The sequence below is a fragment of the Symphalangus syndactylus genome, chromosome 2, assembly GCF_028878055.3.
Source record: "Symphalangus syndactylus isolate Jambi chromosome 2, NHGRI_mSymSyn1-v2.1_pri, whole genome shotgun sequence".
Taxonomy (NCBI): domain Eukaryota; kingdom Metazoa; phylum Chordata; class Mammalia; order Primates; family Hylobatidae; genus Symphalangus; species Symphalangus syndactylus.
Genome location: NC_072424.2, coordinates 140,576,946 through 140,596,730, shown reverse-complemented (window position 1 = coordinate 140,596,730; position 19,785 = coordinate 140,576,946). Strand labels below are relative to the sequence as shown.

Here is a 19,785-nt window from a genome sequence, read left to right as displayed (position 1 = left end):
CCAAGGTTCTAAGAAGAAAGCTACAGAAGTGCACGTTCATACATTCCTGGGAGGCATATGCCTTCTTTGGGGCCAACAGGAGAGAGAGAGGTCAAGCCTGATTCCTGGCTTGTTCACTGGAGCCTGGATGACAAGTAGAACATTCAGGCCATCAAGAAGAAATGGAGAGGACAAAGAATGGGCTGAACCTGGGACCACTGACACTTCAAAGTCAAAACATCCCAACCTCCCTTCGCCTGCTTCTTCTGGGAGCAGAGACAAATCTCCTTCCCACATCTCCATCCATCATCACCCTCAGTGTCCCTCCATGTCCCCCTGTCCAGACCTTGGCAGTAGCATCCAGCAGCACCAGGGAATGGGAACTAAAACTCTGGGGTTGAGAAAAGAGATTGTGAGTTGGGAATCATCTACCTGTAGAAGATTTGGTCTTGGTCGAGCCCTCCACTGTCCAGGGTACCTGTGGCCTGAGCTACTGCCAGCAAGGCGGCAGAGCTGAAGGTGAGAGTGTAGATGGAAAGAAGCCCACAGACTCAGACTGCAGGTATAATACATCTACACAGAGCAAGGGATGGGGCCTTCCCAGCAAGAGGTGAGAATTTCGTTGGTTTTCAAATCCTTATGAATGCACCCAGCTTCTAGTTAGCACCTTCTAATCAAGTGAGGAGCCCATCAAGACCTTTGAGAAACTCCCTTTTACATTAGTAGGAGATTAACAAATTTTTTATTGATAAATTACATATATATATTCCCTATGTAGACAAATTATACATATATTTATTCCCTATATATATTCCATACATTATATATATAATATATATATTTTAATATATATTTATGGGATAAAAAGTGATATTCTGATTTTGTAACCAAAAATTGTAATACCACTGAGCAGGAGATTTTTGTACCTTCCAGCTCTCTCTCAGCACTCTGGAGTTTCACGCCACATGCCTGCTTACCCCTGGATGTGAGTAACTGGTAACAAACCCATCATCTTCCTGAGTGTTTACTGTGGGTAGGGGTGAATCAAATTTCCTACAGTTCCCCAAGCAGGAGGCTTGTCTACAGTCTGCTCACAGACTTCCCATTTACAATGCATATTCAGGTAGGAGCTGGGGATGTAGAGGGAGTCCAGCCAATCAAGGAAGAAAGCAGGTAAGTGGCGACGTCCAGATCCTCTGTTGGAACTGGAGCATAGAAAACAAATTCCTAATGTAGGTTTATACAGGCATCAGTTTTACTTTATTTTCCTTTTATATTTATAAAATTTATGTTATTCAGCATACGTTTATGGAATATATATTTTCTCAGAGATTTATGTGCATTTGGAAATATTTTAAAACATTATTTTGTACAATTTGAAATAATTATTTTTTCTTAGGTTCTAAAGGCCCAATGTTTTTATGGATAATTTTACATTGTATACTAATTTCATAATAAAAATGTCATCTATACTATATTTTTAAAACATTTTTGGTATGTTTTGCTAATTCTTTTAGCTTACTGTCACACTTTTACAAGTGTTTCTTGCAAGTACAAAATTAAATTTTGTATTTTACTATGGCCTAAGATGTTGTATTTTAATATATTAAGTCATTTACATTTATGGTCTCATTTAACTTCTGTCATCTTATTTTTTGGTCTCTCTTTGTTGTTTTTTATTTACTTTTTTCTTTGTATTTTGTAGTTTTGTTATGTACACCATGTTCTATTCACTTTTTTGTAATGACTTTAAAGCTAAGACATCCTGTTCAAACATTTTATTGCAGCTATCTTAAACATTTCCAAACTTAAATTTATCTTAGTGAGAGATAAATAAAGTTAAAAGTTTTCTACTAAGACTGTTAACATGTCTATTTTTCCTTGGAATTCTATTTTTTCTTTATATGTTTTGGGGCAACAATAGTAATATCAACAACAGCAACAATAATAACACCAATGTTTGTGATGCCAGACACTGTTGTGAACACTGTGCTAGTTCATTGGATCCTCAAGCAACTGGAAGAATTAGGCATTATTAATATCCTAATTTTCAATATGAGGAAACTGAAACAGAGACAGATTTAATAACTTGCCTAAGGTCTGCAGCTAGTCAGTGCTGGTGTTAGGTTTCAAGCCCAAGCAGTCTGGCTATATGACATGGCACTGCCTCTCAGGCTTTGTTGTTTGGCACATTGAGGTTCAGTATTATTATAACTTCCTGGTGAATTGTTCAATTTACCCTATGTCCTTATCCTCTTTATCATTATTGATGCAGTTTGTCTGAGTCTAATATACTATTATTATTGCTATAACTGGTTTATTTATCACATCTTTTCTATCCTTTTGCTTTCTTCCTTCCTCTGACAATAGATTTTAAGTGTCTCTCTGAAGCAACTTACAGATTTGTTTTTCCCACTTTTCTTTTATAATGGGCCTTCAAACAACAAATACTGAGTTCCTGCATAATTCCTATTCTCAAAATTTTGAAAAACAAAAGTTATGAGAAAAGAGAAAAAAGAAAGAACAACTGAAAGACAAAACTCAAATGAAAGATTGAGCAAGTGAGATTGAGAAAGAAAAAATATTATCTCTACATCTTCATATCCTCCAATATCACTGACCACACCAGTTCTTTCCTACAAAAAATTATCTTCTCTTTAGTTCTTTTTTTTTAACTTTTTTTTTTTTTTTTTTTTTTTTTGAGATGGAGTTTTGCTCTTGTCACCCAGGCCGGAGTGCAGTGGTACAATCTTGGCTCACTGCAACCTCTGCCTCCCGGGTTCAAGCGATTCTCCTGCCTCAGCCTCCCGAGTAGCTGGGATTATAGGCATGCGCCACCACACCCAGTTAATTTCATATTTTTCTAAGTAGAGATTTTTTTTTTATTAGAGATCACCTGGCCTTAGGTGATCCACCCACCTCGGCCTCCCAAAGTGATGGGATTACAGACATGAGGCACCACGGCCACCCTTCATTAGTTCTTTTTATGACCTGTTTGTACATTATTTGCAAATATCTGTTGTCATTGCAAATATGTTGCCTTACTATTAGAGCAACAGGTGGGGATCCACCACCTCGTCTCACTGCCACCAGAGACACAGATATGGCTTTTGTTTGACTGACTCTGGAACTGTGTGAGGAGCTGCTGGATTCTACGGTGCCCAATAGGCAGCTCTCACCTGATGGACAAAAAGCTGCAGGGCTTGTGGATGGCAGTTCCAAGGTGAATGTACATAAACCTGCTTGGAAGGCTGCCACTCTGATTGATGAAGAGTCAAGAAAATTATTTTTCTTTTGAACTGTTTATAGCTTAGAGGTTGGGTAAAGTATAATTTTGTGAACAAAATTTACCCTTCTCTCTACCTGAGTTACCCTAAATTTGGAAACCATTTATGAGTATTTTTAACTGATAGCAATATATTTATTTGCATAAGTTCAGTAAGAATCTGTTTTCTTTTCTAACAGGGCATAATTGGAGAAACTGGTTATTTTACCAAGGCATTGACTGGAATGGCATATTTTCAGAATTGACCAGACTGAGGAATGGAGGTTGACTTTATATAGTCTTTCTAGGAAAGACTGGCCTAGTACCTTGTCTAAATGGTCCTCTTACAAGGTTTCTGACCTGTGCTAAGTGAAGAATGTCATTTACTCACAGGCCTGGGAACCTTAAGATATTTTGGGACCTCAAGAAGAGAGGAATTTGTATAGGTATTACAAGCACAGTCTAATGGTGAATCCTTGGCTTGGCTCCTAGCCTTGAGGCTTTTAAAAAGCAGAATCCACAATTTCTCATAAAAGTTCCAGCAAAGACAACTTAAAAAGAGCCTACCAGTCTGGACAACATATTGAGACCCTGTCTCTACAAAAAATAAAAAATTAGCCAGAGTGGTGGCACACACCTGTGGTCCCAGCTACTTGGGAGGCTGAGATGGGAGGACTGCTTGAGCTCAGGAGGTCCAGGCTGCAGTGAGCCAAGATTGTGCAACTGCACTCCAGTCTGGGTGACAGAGTGAGATTCTGTCTGGAAAAAAAATTAATAAGCAGATCAGGCTGATCACTATTCTTGCCACATTTTATGCAAACAACCAGGCCAAGTATAATGAGACCAAAATTTATTTTGAAAATAAATTGGTCCTGTTATGATTTATCCTTGGCAGAAACAGGGAAACTAGAGACCAAAAAATTTGGATACTAGCCCTCACCTTTGTTTCTGAGTTTTTATTATTTACCTACAATTTGGGCTAAATCCTGAATTATTTGCTGTCTGCAAGTCTGAAGAGGAACCAGTTTTAATTTTCTTCATGATACTTTTAGTTGGCTCTTTAATGGAATAGGTACTTTTTTGTTGTTCTGGGATACAAATTCTCTTTTGACTGTAATCCTTGAGTGCAAATTATTAATGTTATATATCTCGTGCTGTTTTACTCCTGAGAAAACAAAGGTCATGGTATTCTGAAGACTAGAGGCGCTTCAAAAGCCTGTGAATCTCCCTCATTTGGAATCCCACTGGGCCTGATCTATTTTCCATTGCCAAAGCACTGCTGCTAAAGTTTGACAATATCAAGCACTCTCTCTAAGGCTCAGGGATGATCATGGAAGAGGACAGCATGAGAGATTGTAAGAGCCGCATTAGAGGGGTGGAGCATGGAAGCCAAAGCAACTCCATTCTGGGTGCTAATCTGCCATGTTGGCTTCCGATTAACCTCAGTTCTGGGAATGCCTCTGAGATTTTCAGTTTATCTATTCCTCCTCATGTAAGAGCACCAACTTACCAAAAATCCCACCATGAGGGCAAATTCCTGACCATTCCTTCTGAAGTGTGTGTACGCCTCCCCAACAGCACATAAGTCCTCTGTCCAGGGGGTAATGGTTCAGGATCCACCATCTCATCTCATCACTGCCAGGGACACAGACATGGCTTCTGTTTATAAGTCCCTATTAAAAGCTTCTTTCCTAAGCAACTAGATTTGCATGTCTCTTTCTTTAGCTTCCCAGCTTCCTCCAGCTTAGGGGTAGGTTGACACAGACCTGCCCACAATGAAACAATGGCTGAATAATGTTCTATTGAATGCACTTAACACATTTTGTTTCTCCATTAATTCATTGATGGACATTTGGGTTGCTTCTGCCATTTGGTTATTGTGAATAATGCTGCCATGAATATTACTGGACAAGTTTTTGTTTGAACACCTGGTTTCAATTCCTTTGAATATATACCTAGGAGTTCAAATGCTGTGTTGTATGGGAGTTGCACATTTAGTTTTAGAAGAAATTGCCAAACTGCTTTCCAGAGTAGCTGTACCATTTTATATTCCCATCAGCCATGTATGAGGGCTCCAATTACTCCACATTCTCGCCAACACTTGTTATTTTCTGTAGTTTTGATTGTGGCCATGCTAATGTGTGTGAAATGGTATTTCTTGTGGTTTAGATTTTCATTTTCCTAACAAGCAGGATGTGGAGCACCTGATACAAGACACAACATGAATGAACCTTGATAACATTTTCCTAAGCGAAGGAGGCCAGTCACAAAAGACCACATACTGTATGATTCCATTTCTATGAAATGTTCGGAATAGACAAATCCAAGAGACAGAAAGTGGCTGCTTAAGAGCTGGGGGAAAGGATACTGGGAAGTGGCTGCTTATTGGGCTTGGGGTTTCCATGTGGGGTGATGAAAAAGTTCTGGAACTAGATGGTCACACATTATGAGTGTACTTAATGCCACTGAAGTGTACACTTAAAATGGTAAAAATGGTAAGTTTTATGTGTATTTTACAACGATAAAAATGCCAAAGAAAAAATAAAACAATAAAAAAGAAACAAAAACAAATTAATAGAGTAACAATTTGCCATTATATTTTCAGACACAAACTTTTTTAACATGGTAAATACAGTTCTACTTGCTACAGGATGATTTCTTGTATGTAAATTCCTTTTACATATCTTCCAGCGTTCCTTTTTATTATAATAATTTTGTTTTCAGTTGATGAATTTGGCCTAGGCTTTGGTAACCCCTCTTATATTATGTTTATCATCAGGTGCTTGTTTGCATGTGTGTGTGCATGTGTGTATATATGTGAGTGCATGTGTGTATATGTGTGCATGTGTGCGTGTGTGTGTGCATGTGTGTGCACACCTGGATATGTGTGCATTTGTGTGTCTTAATAATATATCTGACTTCTCTTTAAGTACTTTTTCTGAAAAGCCACTGCTCCATTTCCACACTATCCCCAGTTCCTGCTCCATTTCCACACTGTCCTCAGTGCCCGCTCCATTTCCACACTGTCCCCAGTCCCTGCTCCATTTCCACATTATTCTTCATAGTAAAGTTTTTCAAGAGAATTCTTTATCATCACTGTCCTTGCTTCCTCATTCCCGTTCCCTCTTTAACCCACTCCCCCACCATTTCACTGAAGTTGCTTTTATCAAAGTCACCAGTGACTTTCTTTGTGTCTAATCCTTGAGTCCCCTTTCTGTTCTCCTCAGCACAGCACAATTGACCTGGTGAAGCTGTACCCGCAACACTGGGAGGTCACCCTAATTCCCTCCCTCCAATCCCTGGCCTGGCCTGACCTCACTGGTTCTGAGACAGCCAGGTGGGAGGCGGTCCTCGGAGAAGCCCCACCCTCTCCATCTGGCCTGCCCACTAGGAGGAGCCACACAAGTTCACACCATTTGCCTCAGGGAGTAGCCCGGCCCCTCCTCTTCCTGTGTGGAAACTGAGATGCGAATGGCCGGTGGGAAGCGCCCTACTGGCTTGTGAATGGCCGGTGGGAAGGGCCCTAGCAGGGACTCTGGCTTAGCGGGAGTCCCTGTTTCCCCCTTTTCTTCCTTTTTCAGCCAACAAAACCCTGTCTTACTCATTCAAATTCAAATTGTCTGTGAGCATGAATTTTCGTGGCCATGGGACAAAAACCCCTGTCTTCAGCCGAACTAAGGAAAAGTCCCGCAGCAGTTCCTCCTTCGGGACTCTTCAAATGCACCGTCTTAGCCCAGGCTGCTGTAACAAAATACCATGGACAAGGTGGCTTGAAAAACAGACGTATTTTCCCACAGTTCTGGAGGCTGGAAGCTGGAGATCAGGGTGTCAGCATAGTCGAGTTCTGTGGAGGGAGAGATCGCTTCCTGGCCTGCAGACAGTCACCTTCTCAAAATGTCCTCACAGGGCCTTTCCTCTGTGTGCATGTGGAGAGATCGCTGGTCTGTCTTTCTCTTCTTATAAAGACAATAGTCCTATTGGGTTAAGGCCCCACCATTATGATCTCACTTACTGTTTATCATCTCCATACAGGCCCCATCTCCAAATATGGTCACATTGGGATTTGCCCTTCAACATAATGAATTGGAGGGGAGCGGTGGGGCACGATTCGGTCCACTGCACACCGTTCTCCTCTCCAGACCTCTCACTGGCAAGTCCTTTCATCTCAATTTCAGTTCTGTGAGGCCGTCCTACTATTGTCTATCACCCTGTTTGATTTTTTTGTAGCCTCATCATTTATTCATTACAGTTTCTTAAGTTCTTTTTTTTTAGGGAGCTTGTCATTGCCTAGAAGAGTGCTGGGCACACAATAGGTAGGCATTCAGTAGGCATGCATTGAATTTTAATTCTGACCTTTTGAATCTGCCCTGTGTTAACTTCCTTGAGAGGGCTGCCCTGCTAAGGAACAATGACCAGATGATGAGTGGCTGTGCCTAGGCTAGAGGGAGGGCAGCTGCACCGGGGGTCGGCTGTTTAACACTGACTCTGTAGGTGAAGGAGTATGTAAGTTTCTATAAATTTATGTATTCTACAACTTTATGTATTCTGTAAATAAAATACCATTTTTCTCTTATTAGCATTGCAGTGATTATTTACATTTCAGGAATTTTTTGACTATTGTAATAGACAAGATGGGCTTCTGGATGCTTGTATTTTCCCTCATTTCACTAGAAATCATTTAGGGTTTAATTGGCTATTCTGAGTTTTTTTGTAGTTTTAAAATTGATATCTAATAGTTCTACATTTAAAAAATTCCCTTTACTTTTAAAACTTTGGCAACAGTTCTGTTTTTTACAATATCATCAAATGCAAACATATTAAAATCTGTCCATATAAATAACAATAAGAAGTCCTTATTTAAAAAAAAGATACTGAGAATAATTTAAGATTAAAGCCAAAATTTGAAGAAGAGATAAATGAGGAAATCCCTTATCTATATGTATGTGTGTGTTTGTCACACTGTGACTGCTATTCCTGAGAGTTCTCAGTTGCTGGCTCCTTTTGTTAATTTAGATTCACAAATAGTCATTTTTAAGGTTTATGTGACAACAAACCTTATTTCAGTTAAGGTATTTCAGTAAATTTTTCATTCTTAGGATAACTAGCTAGTTTACCATAAAATAGTAGTTTTCAAATTTGGGAATCTTTCTTTAAAGTTTAAGAAATCCAGAATTAAAAGAAAATTGCTTGCAGAGGGACACAGAACAAGGAATGTTTTAGACATATCAGTTAAAATTATACATTAATACCCGGATTAATGACTACATTGATATTAGCTCCAGAAACGTGAAGTGTTTTTACTCATAAAATATATCTTTAAAATTCATGTTTTATACCTTTTTAAAGATCACATAGTACCTACTATGTGACCTTTAAATCTTACAATGACCTTTGGTCAGCAGCAATAAAATTCTAACTTGACCTAGCCTGTCAAATATTTATCCCCATAACAAATGTGTAAGGTAGTAATACTATACCGAAACATCAGAAACACAGTGAGGTTGTATTAGTCCGTTTTCACACTACTATAAAGAAACATCTGAGGCTGGGTAATTTATAAATGAAAGAGGTTTAATTGACTCACATTTCTGCATGGCTGGGGAGGCCTCAGGAATCTTATAATCATGGTGGAAGGCCAAGGAGAATTCACTCACTATCAGAAGGACAGTATGGAGGAAACCACCCCCATGATCCAATCACCTCCCACCAGGTTCCTCCCTCGACAGGTGGAGTTTACAAGTCGAGATGAGATTTGGGTGGGGGCACAAAGCCAAACCATATCGGAGGTTAATGACTTTCATGAAAAAAACTCAAATCAGAGACTTACTCTTATGCTTTCCATATCCTTGCTTCTATTGGCAATTAAAATTTCATTGAAAATAGCTGTTCTTATGACTGCTGTTATGATTACCAAGGATCTTGCTCAGAAACACAAATTAATCTGAAAAAGTATAATTATCTATTAATATATTATGACCTCCTTTGGACTTACTGTGACGTTTCTAAAATAAAGACTTAACAGTGTTTCTCAACCCTTGAGGCAGCTATTGAGTTATTGCAACAGGTCTTACAAATTAGATAGGCATTAATCACTGTCTACAGAAAATATATATAATATATTTTACAAGTAGATGTACTATTATTTTTCAAATATGTGTGAATGCAGTTGTGATAAATAACTAAAAATAATTTCTCATCTTATATTTTTCAATGATACTGAATATACAACTAAAATATAGCACATGCGATTTTTAATGCTAAAATTAAGACTTTTTAACATGTAAAAATGCTCTTAAGGGCAGAAATGAAGTAAATTTCAGGCAAGATGGCAGAAAAGACTGAAATGGATCCATCAACTGCTACAGACTTAGAAAACAAAATATGCCCACTGCGAAGCTGAGCTCAGGAAATCCTCAGATGCTAGAGATAAAGACGAAATCCAGTTGCAGAAGTGAGTTCCAGGTGATGCCAGGAGACCCCAGGAAGTATAAGATTAGGTCACAAAACTGGGAAGAAGGTTTTAATGTCTTCAGAAAAACAGAGCATTTGGTGAGAGAAGGGAACTAATCCGAGACTCCCGCATACAACCAGGACACTTGAAGGGCTGCCTCACCTGTGAAAAAGAAACTGGAAAAATCTCTTCAAATCTGTTTGTGGAAACAGAAAGAGAGCCTGGTGTTTGACAAAGTTCTCGGTGGGACAAACCTCCTCTGAGAAATGCAAACCTAGGAAATGAAAAGCCCAGAAATTAAGGGAAAACATTAGTCTCAGATGATGAAATGGAAACCCTTGGGGCTGGAGCAAAAGCAAATGCAAAAACATGAACACTTGCATAATCTCGTACATGGGACTCACGGAAAACGCAACCCCTAATATAGATGAGCTCACAATGAAAAATTATCCACCACTGTGGCAATGCAGTCACCAAAAGGAAGACTCAACAGACCAATGAGCATGGACATGAGCTTTGGAGGTAACAAATGGAAACAGAAGAATAAAATCTCAAGATAAATAATTTAAAAATACTTAACATGGAAAAATATTTCACTTAAAAATATAACTTTTAGAAAAAATATAGTATCATGAACTTCAAAATTCAGTAGCTAGGTTGAACAATAAATTCACCACAAATGAAAAGAGAATTAGAGATCTGGATCACGGAGCTGGAAGATGAACGCAGAGGCAGCACAGGGAGGTAAAGCAATGGAAAAGATCGCAGGGAGTCCCAAGACCCGGGATGCTCCCTCAAGTGACTCACAGGAGCTCCACAGGAAAGGATAGATCATGGGGAAAGGCAATATTTGAAGCAATAATGACTGGGAATTTTTCATAATTAAGAAAGATGTAAATATTCAGAGGGAAAATGCAGATCTAGACACTTTTCAGAAACACTATGGAACTCCAAAGTCAAGGAAAAGATTAAAAGCAACTAGAAACAAAAGACAGTTTACAATAAAAGATCCAAATTAGACGGAAATTACATTTCTCATTAATAAAATAGAGGTCAGAGAAAAGGGTAAAAAATGTTCAACATGCTCAAAGAACAAAAATTATTCATCTACAATACAACTTAGTAAAATCATCATTCAAAAATAAAGACAAATCAAATGTATTTGATTAAGACTGAAGGGTATTTTTTTAACCCCTGGTTCATCAACTTTACCAAAGGATAAAATTTATTAAAAAGTAAGTTGAACACAGGACAAAAAGATGAGATGAAAGAGCTAATAGTAGATAAATTGTGGAATGAATTAAGACTAAATAAGCAGTGACAATTACGAGTTTTTTTAAATCATCAATATGGCGGGTTTACAAAGCAGGGATAATATACTAGAAAGGAATAGCAAGGAAGATGAGAGGAAGGTAATCTGGGTCAAAGGTAATATCTCTGCCTTGAAAGAGATGAGGATAAAGTTATTGATACCCTTTAGACATCAAATAATTAAGCATATTAAAGTTTAAGAATACCTATTCTGAAAAATAAAATGAACTTCCAAGAGAATAGAAAAGAGGGAATGAAAAAAACTGTATCAGCTTTATCTTGAAGGCTGGTTAAACATCCTCCTGTTCCCAGGAAAAAATGTGGAGAGAAAAACTTACATAGAATGGATCCAAATATGTAAGTAATAATAAAAAGTGTTTGTGAATTAAATTCTCTTATTATAAGAGATTATCATAAAAGGGAAAATGTCCTTCAGTTCTGAATTAGTTTATAAGGTGAACACACCAAATACAATGACAATGAGAGGTGGAAAATAAAGGTGAAGTTAAAAAAAAAAGTATCTTGTAGGATTAATTCCTGGAAGAGGAACTGTTTTATCAATGGGTATACATATTGGTCATTTTGATACATATTGCCAAGTCATGCTTCACAGAGATGGTACCAAATTACATTTCTATAAAAAATAAACGACTGTCTGTTTTTCTAATGTCTCTATCCAAAGAAAATGCTATCAAAGTTTGATTTTTAACAATATTATAGCTAAAAATGGTATTTCAGGGTTGTTTTATTTCTCTTACTATGAGAATAATTACCTTTTAAAGATATTTTTGAAAGTCATTTGTATATCCTTTTCCGAGAATTGTATTTTCATATCTTTTGCCATTTTTTCTCTACTGAGGCATTGGCCTATTTCAAGAGTTCTTTTCTATTAGGGAAATTACTCTTGAGTGTGACAGGAGTTTCAATTTTTTCTTTTGCCATGACAATTTTAAAATGTTTTTGAATTCATTAATGTTTTATAGATGCTGATTTTTCAGTCATCATTAGAAATATTTCCCCCATTTTGTAGCATAAAGAATAGAAACAATCAGAAAAGAAAATTCATAATGGTTTATTCTCATACTTTTATGATTTATTTTCTTTACATTTAAATCATTAGTCTATTTGTAACTTTTCCTGGTGTAAAATGTAAGGTAAGTTTCCAACTGTGGATTTTTTTTAGGTCATATCCACTTGTCCTATTGTATTTATTGACTAGTTCTCCAGTGATTGGAGGTTTCACCTTATTATAAATTTCTATTTCTTGACTTTCTATTCTGTTTCACTGGCCTGTCCTCCTTATTTGTGAACAGTACCATTTTGATCTGATTATCACGACTGTTTAAATGATTTGAATATTTGGTAGGCTGGTCCCTTTACATTACTTTCCTAGGTTTTATTATTATTATTACCATAATTTGTTTACTTTTTCATATAAAGTTTAGACATAAATTTTACATGTAAGTTTGACTCAATGGGCCTACATAGAACCTTGCATTCAACAATTAGATAAAACACATTCTTTACAAGCATATAAGGACTATTTTGGAAAACTGAATAAGCACTAAGCCACAAAGCAAGTCTTATGAAATTCCAAAATATCGATGTCATATATGTCACATTTTCTGCAGAAAGTTAAATAAAATGACAAATCATTAACTAAAAGATAGCCAAACTTTTAATAACCCCATATATTTGGAAATTTAAGAACACTTTAAAATCACTCAGCGATCAAAGAGAAAACCATTATAGAAAGAACAACACATTAAGAATTGAATCCCAGGCCGGGCGCGGTGGCTCAAGCCTGTAATCCTAGCACTTTGGGAGGCCGAGGTGGGCGGATCACAAGGTCAGGAGTTCGAGACCATCCTGGCAAACATAGTGAAACCCTGTCTCTTCTAAAAATACAAAAAAAATTAGCCGGGCGTGGTGGCGGGCACCTGTAGTCCCTGCTACTAGGGAGGCTGAGGCAGGAGAATGGTGTGAACCCAGGAGGCGGAGCTTGCAGTGAGCCGAGATAGTGCCACTGCACTCCAGCCTGGGGGACAGAGCCAGACTCTGTCTCAAAAAAAAAGAATTGAATCCCAATGAAATTACTTAACCTCCAAATAGTAGAAAAGTTCCCCTTTGTACTGACTCTTTTTAAGAATAGAAAAGAGGAAAAGCTACACAGCTGACTGTCTGAGGCCAACATAACCTTGATACGAAAACCACAGAGTTCAATCTCACTGAGGCCAACATAACACTGAAACCATAGAGTTCGCTCTCACTGAAATCCAAACAAATAGGCACATTGAATGATGGCCAAATAGGCCATATCACAGAAATGCCAGAATTTTTTAACATCATGTTTACATTTTTAGATTAAAGGAAGACAAATAAGATAATTTTAATAGATGCAGATAAAACTTCCGATAAAATTTCTTCACTAAAAAATAAAAACACTTAGCAGAAACCTGTAGCAGATCCCATACTTCGTGGTGAACTTTAGGATTATTCTCATTTTGGTTAGAAGGGAGATAAGAAGACAGTTATTATTTTTATTCAACCCTACACTGGAGGTTCTAGCTAATGTGGTAAGACAAGAAAAGTACATGCAAAGATTGGAAAGGAAAAAACGAAACTGTCCATATTTGAGGATGATACGGCTGTCCACACAGCACACTCTGAGAGTCTACAGACATGCGCAATTAATAAAAGCTCTGTAAAAAAATTGTTGCATAAAAAAATCAATGCACTAAAAATAATAGCATTTCCACACACGATTAAAAACTACTTTGAAAATATTTTTTAGAAGTTCACAATAGCAAGAGATGAAGTAAAACAAACACTTTAAGATAATAAAATTAACAATATGTAAGATCTTATGGAGACAATTACAAAAGATTATTGACAAATATAAACAGAAGACAGAAATAATCTTTTATGAATAAATGCATATATTGATTTTGCTTATGGTTGGGTAGACTGAAACTTAGATGGGTGATGATTCTGCCCAAATTAATCATCATCTCTATGGCTGGCTGTTTCACTACAAATGCTGATGGCTCTGTCTAGCTGGAAGATATTAATTACTGAGTAACAAATCTGGATTTGAGAATGGAGAATCAAATTATTTTATGGAATAACCTCATTTTAAGTTTCTGTCAAAAAGGCTAAAAGACAGCTAAAGGTCAGTTGTAAGCAGATCTCAAATTTATGCACACTTAACCTTTATTATCCAGGAATTGTATGTTCCCGACGGTAACAGTCAAAGAATGATACTTTCAGGTGTAATAAATAAGAAAGAAATAATCCCTTGTTTCATAGCTTAAAACATTCCCACTCAATCTCTTGTCGTAAAGTTAAAGGAATTTCCTAACACTTTAAAAACTGCATTTATTTTAACCATAGGGAGATAAAAAGGAGTAAAATACATATTGAAATACATTGTCAAAGCTTCTCTTTCCTTGATCACATATCTGTATAATGCTAAAAATAGTATACTTTGGTCAGAGGTAGAGGGAGAATAACTGTACTTTAGGATAACAGGTGTTCATAAATAACGAAGCAAGAAATATATGATAGGCCTGAAAAGTCTTGAAAGAGTTTTAGAAATTGAGACGGTTAGAAACAGATTATTTGTGGCTTTCACCACTGGTACTAATTGTAAAACATGGCCCTATTTTACAAAACCTCTCCTTAAATAAGATAATGTACTGTGAATTTTAATACACTCGACCAAATAAGTAGAATTAAATAGGTCAGGAAAGGATTATTTCAGGTGAAGTTAATGCCAGGAAGCAATTTTAAGAAGAAATTGTTATGATAGTGGCACTATTGTCTCTTACATCAGCATATCATTTTGCTATGTGTATATTTTGCAGAGATTTGTTCCAATTTGTTAAAGCTCTTTATACTGAGGATGCTTTATATTTCTAAATCAAATTTAGCTAAAGCAAAAAATATATATACTGAATAGCTACAATAGTTATAGCATTGTGCTGAATGTTAGGGAGAGATGGGGCTAGTTAGTGGGTAGGAAAAAAGAAAGGAAAGTGTGTTAGAGAAATACAACTTATTTCCTTGGATTCATATTTTAGTATGATCAGCTTGTTGAAAGAATGAATCAATGACACTCTCTCTTGATGGAGAGTAGCCTGGGTGTGGAATCAGGCACCCTCGGGTTCAAAGCCATCACTAGTATGTAGTGAAATCCACCAGTTTTCAAATGCTGTGACTGGTGGAAACGTAACGGAGCTCCTCTGGGCGTTAGTTCATCATTTGCAAAATGATACCTAATTCCTGGGGTTATTATAAGGATGAAATGACACCATTTAGCATGTGCTAAATGATATTAATTCCCTTTCTATTCTCTGAAGAGGAAAATCATACAATCACAAAAAGTTAAGTAAGATTTCAAGTGATTAAGTACCAAATGAAGGGTACATACCAAGGCTACGTGGATAAAAGCTCTGGTTAAGAGAGAGGAGAGATCATTATGGGCTGGAGTCAGGAAAATGTTTCATTGGGATGGAGGAACTTTGATGAGCCCTGTGAGATGAGGAGGGGTGAGCGTTCTGGGCAGAGGATACCCCCTGAGTGATGGCACAGAGGGAGCACAGGATACTCAAGATACAGTGGCTCGTTAGGGTTAAAGTGGCCTGAGTTGGAATGAACTGGCAGGTGATATCAGGGAGCCAGGAGGGAGCCCTCTCTGCAGGCTGAGTCTGGACTGGAAACTTTAGGCAACAAAGAAAATAGAGATGATTGAATAACCATTTGGTAAGTACAGTCTGAAGTGCAGGCTGACCTGGGAAGATCAACGTACAGGAGTGAACATCTTGGGGTAGAATCATCAATTTGGGCCGGGCACGGTGGCTCACGCCTGTAATCTCAGCACTTTGGGAGGCTGAGGCAGGTGGATCATGAGGTCAAGAGATCAAGACCATCCTGGCCAACATGGTGAAACCCTGTCTCTACTAAAAATACAAAAATTAGCTGGGCGTGGTGGCGCATGCCTGCAGTCCCAGCTACTTGGGAGGCTGAGGCAGGAGAATCGCTTGAACCTGGGAGGTGGAGGTTGCAGTGGGCAGAGATCATGCCACTGCACTCCAGCCTGGGGGACAGAGCGAGACTCCATCTCAAAAAAAAAAAAAAAAAAAAAAAAGCCGGGCACAGTAGCTCACACCTGTAATCCCAGCACTTTGGGAGGCCAAGGTGGGCGGATCACGAGGTCAGGAGATCAAGACCATCCTGGCTAACATAGTGAAACCCGTCTCTACTAAAAATATAAAAAATTAGCCGGGAGTGGTGGCGAGCACCTGTAATCCCAGCTACTTGGGAGGCTGAGGCAGGAGAATGGGAGGATGAGGCAAGTAACTCAAATAATAGAAGTAACAGAGGGTTTCTTTGCAGTTGTCCATGGCTTACATTCATTGATTCCCTCCTGTTACCCAGGCACTGTTTCTAGCTTTCTCTACTCCTGTGAGGTGGGTGTGGTTGTTGCCCTATCTACAGGTAAGAAGACAGAAGCCCAGAGGAGCTGGGTGGCTCCCTCGTGCTCCTCTGCTGGCCATAGAGGAGGGAAGACCTGAGCCAGTGCCCTTGCCACCCTCCAGGTACCTCCCCCTTCCTGAGAACCCACAACACACCTTGGCACCTTCCCTACACACACCAAAAGACAGGCCGCAGAGTTGCTCGCATCTCCCCAAAACCTTCACAACAGCTGCTCCCTCCACGCCCACCTCCTTGAGATACTCCAGGCACCAAAATTACCTCTCCTTTCTTTTCACTTTACCCAGTTAAACAGCTGAATTCTTTCATTTGTTGGAGAGGAGCAACCAGATTATCTAATTATAGTTATACTGCAAGATACAAACAGCTTGTAAGCTGAAACGTTCCAAAAGGTATTTTGTTTCTAAAAAGAAATGAGATAAAACCTTAATGGATAAATCCATGATGGCATTTTTAACAATAGGGTCTTCCCAGGGCTCCTCACCTGCTCATGACACCCCTCCCGCTCTCCCCATGTTGCTTTCCAGGCAAACTCACAAAGAGTAGGACTCACCGACCTGAGGGTTTGCCAGCACACTCGTAGCCCGCGGGACTAGAGTATTTGTGAGAGAGGAGCATGGCATTTGTAAGTGACGATGATAAGTCTCTCTTCATAAGCTAGTTCAAGTTCCTTTGTAAATACTTCCATCACACTTTTTAAGAATTTTTATATTGACACAAAACAACTAGCATCACAACTTGTGTTCCACAATTTACGGACCTGATTGCATATACTCTATCAGGTTTTTGTAGTGTTAATAATTATCAGCCAGGTGCTATGATCCATGCCTGTAATTCCAACACTTAGGAAGGCCAAGGCAGGAGGATTGCTTGAGCCCAGGAATTAGAGACCAGCCTGGGAAACAGGGAGAACCCTTCTCTACAAAAAAATTTAAAAATCAGATGGGCCTGGTGATAAGCACCTGTGGTCCCAGCTACTCAGGAGGCTGAGGTGGGAGAATCGCATGAACCCACAGGAGCCAAGGCTGCAGTGATCCATGATGGTGCCACAGCACTCCAGCCTTGGTGACAGAGTGAGACCCTGTCTCAAAAAAAAAAAAAAAAAGTCATCTGTTTCCCATATTATAGGCAAGCTGAACATCCAACCCTTATTTCTTCTTAATGCAAAGCTCATGAACACCCTGTTATCTTGCGTGGTTCTCCGAGCTCCCTGACTCCCAGGTCTTCCTCTTCCTGTTGTCTAACTGAGGACAGCCCTCAAAGTTTCCCTCAAGGACCTCCTTGCTTTACACGCTCATGCTACCTATGATCTTTATCCAAATGACTCTGCAATGTGCCTCGCCACTTCTGACTCTCTTCCAAAACCCAGAACATGTATCTTAAATCTTCGGGCACATCCACCTAGAGGCCTCATAATCTGCATCTCAAACTGAACTTACGGCCTGTAATCCTGGCCTCTGCACAAGCTCTCTGATTCTGACAACATCCATGTCGTTTTACTGTCCCAAATGCTGGAAACCTAGCCGAAACACATATTCCATCGTGTTATTCTCCATGTTCAGTTCATCAGCCAGTTCTGGAAAGTATTCTTCCATTATTTCTTCACATATAATTCCTTCTTCTGTCATTTTCAGCCTGCCTTGTAGGTCATTACCACCATTCAGGCCCCTGTGGCTTCATACTTGAACTTCTGATATAGTCTTGAACCGATGTTTTTTTTTTGTTCTTGTTTTTGTTTTTTTCTTTTTTTAGACGGAGTCTTGCTCTGTCACTCAGGCTGGAGTGCAGTGGTGCGATCTCGGCTCACTGCAAGCTCCGCCTCCTGGGTTCAAGCGATTCTCCTGCCTCAGCCCCCCGAGTAGTTGACTACAGGCACACCACCATGCCCACTTAGTTTTTGTATTTTTGGTAGAGATGGGGTTTTGCCATGTTGGCCAGGTTGGTCTCAAATTCCTGACTTCAAAATGATCTGCCTGCGCCAGCATCCCAAAGTGCTGGGTTTACAGGCATGAGCCACTGTGCCTGGCCCACTATATCCTTTAAATTTTACGTTGTATAGAAAAAAATTCTTTTTGTTTGCCAACATTTTCTTTCTTAAACTCTCTTGGTGCTCCTGTCATTTTGTTTAAAGTGATTGAAGAACAGAAGTCATTCGTGAAGGACATAGCACACATAGCCCAGAGAGCTCGCAGGTTAAAACTGGGCATGGAGCAATGTCTGCCAGCTGTTCAGGGGACTTCAAAATAGGTCAGAATATCTTTCCAGAAAATGACACCATCTTTTTGGGTTTGGGTATAATAATAAATCTAGGGGATAAGAATATAAAAGAGTGGAAACTTCTTTTGTATTACAATAATGTACTTCTAAATGCATTTTGTGTACAGACAAGTCCATGTTTATGCAATGACTGTAGATACATATATAAGCTGATTAAATAACAGGATGTAAAATTTATTGATAATCACATTTATCAACTAAACCTTGACAAGTTTTTAATGAAAAATTATTATCTTGTAGTAGAATCTCTGCTTTCATAGTTTACCCGCAGGCCACTCATCTAAGGGTGCCTTTTTTTTCTTTTGTTTTTTTTACCGCAAACACAGTATTTACAATCAAGTTATTTAGACATTTTAGATTGTATACCAATGACATAGAAAAATGTACAGCCAGTCCACAGGGTTGTAATTTTAGAAACATCTCAAGTCATAATAATAGAGTTTTAAAAATTTACTAGGTTTTCTTTATTTGCCATAAGAAAGACTGAACTTCTTAGTATGTAGTTTGAAGAGTATTTTCTTTGACTCATTGAAGCCTACAGAGAAAATTCAAACCCACAGAGAATGAGAGTGTCATTCTCCAGATTCTCGTTAGACAATTTGTGGAAATGGTGTCTCTGTTCTCATGGTGAACGCTGACTCCTCCATGACTGCTGGAGAAGACCAAGCATCTCTGTTTAGGATGCTCTTTTCTGCTCTTTCCAGCTCTAAATTTCTAGCATCACCAATTCTCCTTGCTCCTGGAATCTCTGGACTTTGTGCCATGCTGCCCTTTGTTGTGATCTTGCATGGCCACTTGCATAGAGACTGCTATGCCACCACGTTACAGCTGCAATATGTGTGGCCAGGTGCAGCAGCTCACCCCTGTAATCCCAGCACTTTGGGAGGCTGAAGTGGGTGGATCACCTGAGGTCAGGAGTTTGAGACCAGCCTGACCAACATGGAGAAACCCCATCTCTACTAAAAATACAAAATTAGCCAGGCATGGTGGTGCATGCCTGTTATCC

General features: G+C 38.8%; 1 protein-coding gene across 5 annotated transcripts in view; it reads right to left on the bottom strand.

Annotated features, from left to right (window-relative positions):
- The window catches only part of PACRG (parkin coregulated), a 579,878-nt gene that overhangs the window by 252,915 nt on the left and 307,178 nt on the right, over positions 1-19,785 (bottom strand). The gene's annotated exons all lie outside the window — the stretch shown is intronic.